Genomic DNA, 5,357 nt, shown 5'->3' on the forward strand with positions numbered 1-5,357 from the left:
GAGGGAGTGCAGCATTGTCAGAGGATCAGTATGGAGGGAGTGCAGTTTTGTCAGAGGGTCAGTGTGGAGAGAGTGCAGCATTATCAGAGGGTCAGTGTGGAGGTATTGCAGCATTATCAGAGGGTCAGTGTGGAGGGAGTGCAGAATTGTCAGAGAGTCAGTGTGGAGGCAGTGCAGCATTGTCAGAGGATCAGTGTGGAGGTATTGCAGCATTGTCAGAGGATCAGTGTGGAGAGAGTGCAGCATTGTCAGAGGGTCAGTATGGAGGGAGTGTAGAATTGTCAGAGGATCAGTGTGGAGGGAGAGCAGCATTGTTCGAGGGTCAGTGTCGAGGAAGTGCTGCATTGTCAGAGGATCAGTGTGGAGGGAATGCAGAATTGTCAGAGGATCAGTGTGGAAGGAGTGCAGCATTGTCAGAGGGTCAGTGTGGAGGTATTGCAGCATTTGTCAGAGGATCAGTGTGGAGCGAGTGCAGCATTGTCAGAGAGTCAGTGTGGAGGGAGTGCAGACTTGTCAGAGTTTCACTGTTGAGGGAGTGCAGCATTGTCAGAGGGTCAGTATGGAGGGAGTGTAGAATTGTCAGAGGATCAGTGTGGAGGGAGAGCAGCATTGTTCGAGGGTCAGTGTCGAGGAAGTGCAGCATTGTCAGAGGGTCAGTGTGGAGGGAGTGTAGAATTGTCAGAGGATCAGTGTGGAGATATTGCAGCATTGTCAGAGGATCAGTGTGGACGGAGTGCAGCATTGTCAGAGGGTCAGGATGTAGGGAGTGCAGCATTGTCGGAGGGTCAGTGTGGAGGGAGTGCAGCATTGTCAGAGGATCAGTGTGGACGGAGTGCAGCATTGTCAGAGGATCAGTGTGGAGGGAGTGCAGCATTGTCAAAGGGTCACTGTGGAGGGAGTGCAGAATTGTCAGAGGATCAGTGTGGAGGGAGTGCAGCATTGTCAGAGGGTCAGGATGTAGGGAGTGCAGCATTGTCAGAGGGTCAGTTTGGAGGGAGTGCAGAATTGTCAGAGGATCAGTGTGGAGGGAGTGCAGCATTGTCAGAGGATCAGTGTGGATGGAGTGCAGCATTGTCAGAGGATCAGTGTGGAGGGAGTGCAGCATTGTCAAAGGGTCACTGTGGAGGGAGTGCAGAATTGTCAGAGGATCAGGATGTAGGGAGTGCAGCATTGTCAGAGGGTCAGTGTGGAGGGAGTGCAGAATTGTCAGAGGATCAGTGTGGAGGGAGTGCAGCATTGTCAGAGGGTCAGGATGTAGGGTGTCCAGCATTTTCGGAGGGTCAATATGGAGGGAGTGCAGAATTGTCAGAGGATCAGTGTGGATGGAGTGCAGAATTGTCAGAGGGTCAGTATGGAGGGAGTACAGCATTGTCAGAAGATCGGTATGGAGGGAGTGCAGCATTGTCAGAGGGTCAGTGTGGAGGGGGTGCAGCATTGTCAGAGGGTCAGTGTGGAGGGAGTGCAGAATTGTCAGTGGATCAGTGTGGAGGGAGTGCAGCATTGTCAGAGGATCAGTGTGGAGGGAGTGCAGCATTGTCAGAGAGTCAGTATGGAGGGAGTGCAGCATTGACAGTGGTACAAAGTGAAGGGAGTGCAGCATTGTCAGAGGATCAGTGTGGACGGAGTGCAGCATTGTCAGAGGATCAGTGTGGAGGGAGTGCAGGATTGTCGGAGGGTCAATATGGAGGGAGTGCAGAATTGTCAGGTGAACAGTTTAGAGGGAGAGCAGCATTGTCAGAGGGTCAGTGTGGAGGGAGTGCAGCATTGTCAGAGGATCAGTATGGAGGGAGTGCAGCATTGTCAGAGGGTCAGTATGGAGGGGGTGCTGCATTGTCAGAGGATCAGTGTGGAGGGAGTGCAGCATTGTCAGAGGATCAGTGAGGAGAGAGTGCAGCATTGTCAGAGGGTCAGTGTTGGGGGAGTGCAGCATTGTCAGAGGGTCAGTCTGGAGGGGGTGCAGCATTGTCAGAGGATCAGTGTGGAGGGAGTGCAGCATTGTCAGAGGGTCAGTGTGGAGGGAGTGCAGAATTGTCAGAGGATCAGTGTGGAGGGGGTGCAGCATTGTCAGAGGGTCAGTGTGGAGGGAGTGCAGAATTGTCAGTGGATCAGTGTGGAGGGAGTGCAGCATTGTCAGAGGATCAGTGTGGAGGGAGTGCAGCATTGTCAGAGAGTCAGTATGGAGGGAGTGCAGCATTGACAGTGGTACAAAGTGAAGGGAGTGCAGCATTGTCAGAGGATCAGTGTGGACGGAGTGCAGCATTGTGAGAGGATCAGTGTGGAGGGAGTGCAGGATTGTCGGAGGGTCAATATGGAGGGAGTGCAGAATTGTCAGGTGAACAGTTTAGAGGGAGAGCAGCATTGTCAGAGGGTCAGTGTGGAGTGAGTGCAGCATTGTCAGAGGATCAGTATGGAGGGAGTGCAGCATTGTCAGAGGGTCAGTATGGAGGGGGTGCTGCATTGTCAGAGGATCAGTGTGGAGGGAGTGCAGCATTGTCAGAGGATCAGTGAGGAGAGAGTGCAGCATTGTCAGAGGGTCAGTGTTGGGGGAGTGCAGCATTGTCAGAGGGTCAGTCTGGAGGGGGTGCAGCATGGTCAGAGGATCAGTGTGGAGGGAGTGCAGCATTGTCAGAGGGTCAGTGTGGAGGGAGTGCAGAATTGTCAGAGGATCAGTGTGGAGGGAGTGCAGAATTGTCAGTGGATCAGTGTGGAGGGAGTGCAGCATTGTCAGAGGGTCAGTGTGGAGGGAGTGCAGCATGTTCAGAGGATCAGTGTGGAGGGAGTGCAGCATTGTCAAAGGGTCAGTATGGAGGGGGTGCTGCATGGTCAGAGGATCAGTGTGGAGGGAGTGCAGCTTTGTCAGAAGGTCATTGTGGAGGGTGTGCAGCATTGTCAGAGGATCAGTGTGGATGGAGTGCAGAATTGTCAGAGGGTCAGTGTGGATGGAGTGCAGCCTTTTCAGAGGATCAGTGTGGAGGGAGTGCAGCATTCTCAGAGGATCACTGTGGACGGAGTGCAGCATTGTCAGAGGATCAGTGTGGAGGGAGTGCATTATTGCCAGTGGATCAGTGTGGAGGGAGTGCAGCATTGTCAGAGGATCAGGGTGCAGGGAGTGCAGCATTGTCAGAGGTTCAGTGTGGAGGGGGTACAGAATTGTCAGAGGGTCAGTGTGGATGTATTGCAGCATTATCAGAGGGTCAGTGTGGACGGAATTCAGCATTGTCAGAGAGTCAGTGTGGAGGCAGTGCAGACTTGTCAGAGTTTCACTGTTGAGGGAGTGCAGCATTGTCAGAGGATCAGTGTGGACGGAGTGCAGCATTGCCAGAGGTTCACTGTGGAGGGAGTGCAGCATTGTCAGAGGATCGCTGTGGAGGAAGTGCAGAATTGTCAGAGGATCAGTGTGGAGGTATTGCAGCATTGTCAGAGGGTCAGTGTGGACGGAGTGCAGCATTGTCAGTGGATCACTGCGGAGGGAGTGCAGCATTGTCAGAGGATCAGTGTGGACGGAGTGCAGCATTGTCAGAGGTTCACAGTGGAGGGAGTGCAGCATTGTCAAGGGTCAGTATGGAGGGGATGCAGCATTGTCAGAGGATCAGTATGGGGGGAGTGCAGCATTGTCAGAGAGTCAGTTTGTAGGGGGTGCAGCATTTTCAGAGGATCAGTGTGGAGGGAGTGCAGCATTGTCACAGGATCAGTATGTGGGGAGTGCAGCATTGTCAGAGAGTCAGTGTGGAGGGGGTGCAGCATTGTCAGAGGGTCAGTGTGGAGGGAGTGCAGCCTTTTCAGAGGGTCAGTGTGGAGGTAGTGCAGCATTGTCAGAGGGTCATTGTGGAGGGAGTGCAGCATTGTCAGAGGATCAGGGTGCAGGGAGTGCAGCATTGTCAGAGGTTCAGTGTGGAGGGGGTACAGAATTGTCAGAGGGTCAGTGTGGATGTATTGCAGCATTATCAGAGGGTCAGTGTGGACGGAATTCAGCATTGTCAGAGAGTCAGTGTGGAGGCAGTGCAGACTTGTCAGAGTTTCACTGTTGAGGGAGTGCAGCATTGTCAGAGGATCAGTGTGGACGGAGTGCAGCATTGCCAGAGGTTCACTGTGGAGGGAGTGCAGCATTGTCAGAGGATCGCTGTGGAGGAAGTGCAGAATTGTCAGAGGATCAGTGTGGAGGTATTGCAGCATTGTCAGAGGGTCAGTGTGGACGGAGTGCAGCATTGTCAGTGGATCACTGCGGAGGGAGTGCAGCATTGTCAGAGGATCAGTGTGGACGGAGTGCAGCATTGTCAGAGGTTCACAGTGGAGGGAGTGCAGCATTGTCAAGGGTCAGTATGGAGGGGATGCAGCATTGTCAGAGGATCAGTATGGGGGGAGTGCAGCATTGTCAGAGAGTCAGTTTGTAGGGGGTGCAGCATTTTCAGAGGATCAGTGTGGAGGGAGTGCAGCATTGTCACAGGATCAGTATGTGGGGAGTGCAGCATTGTCAGAGAGTCAGTGTGGAGGGGGTGCAGCATTGTCAGAGGGTCAGTGTGGAGGGAGTGCAGCCTTTTCAGAGGGTCAGTGTGGAGGTAGTGCAGCATTGTCAGAGGGTCATTGTGGAGGGAGTGCAGCATTGTCAGAGGATCAGTGTGGAGGGAGAGCAGCATTATCAGAGGATCAGTGAGGAGGGAGTGCAGCATTGTCAGAGGATCAGTATGGAGGGAGTGCAGAATTGTCAGAGAATCAGTATGGAGGGAGTGCAGATTTGTCAGAGGGTCAGTGTGGAGAGAGTGCAGCATTGTCAGAGGGTCAGTATGGAGGGAGTGTAGAATTGTCAGAGGATCAGTGTGGAGGGAGAGCAGCAATGTTCGAGGGTCAGTGTCGAGGAAGTGCTGCATTGTCAGAGGATCAGTGTGGAGGGAGTGCAGCATTGTCAGAGGATCAGTGTCGAGGGAGTGCAGCATTGTCAGAGGGTCAGTGTCGAGAGAGTTTAGCATTGTCAGAGGATCAGTGTGTAGGTATTGCAGCATTTGTCAGAGGATCAGTGTGGACGGAGTGCAGCATTGTCAGAGGATCACTGTGGAGGGAGTGCATCATTGTCAGAGGATCAGTGTGGAGGTATTGCAGCATTGTCAGAGGATCAGTGTGGAGGGAGTGCAGCATTGTCAGAGGATCACTGTGGACGGAGTGCAGCATTGTCAGAGGATCACTGTGGACGGAGTGCAGCATTGTCAGAGGATCACTGTGGAGGGAGTGCAGCATTGTCAGAGGATCACTGTGGAGAGAGTGCAGCATTGTCAGAGGATCAGTGAGGAGGGGGTGCAGCATTGTCAGAGGGTCAGTTTGGAGGGAGTGCAGCATTGTCAGAGGATCAGTGTAGAGGGAGTGCT

Source organism: Chiloscyllium punctatum, unplaced genomic scaffold (assembly GCF_047496795.1).
Source record: "Chiloscyllium punctatum isolate Juve2018m unplaced genomic scaffold, sChiPun1.3 scaffold_405, whole genome shotgun sequence".
NCBI classification, from domain to species: Eukaryota; Metazoa; Chordata; class Chondrichthyes; order Orectolobiformes; family Hemiscylliidae; genus Chiloscyllium; species Chiloscyllium punctatum.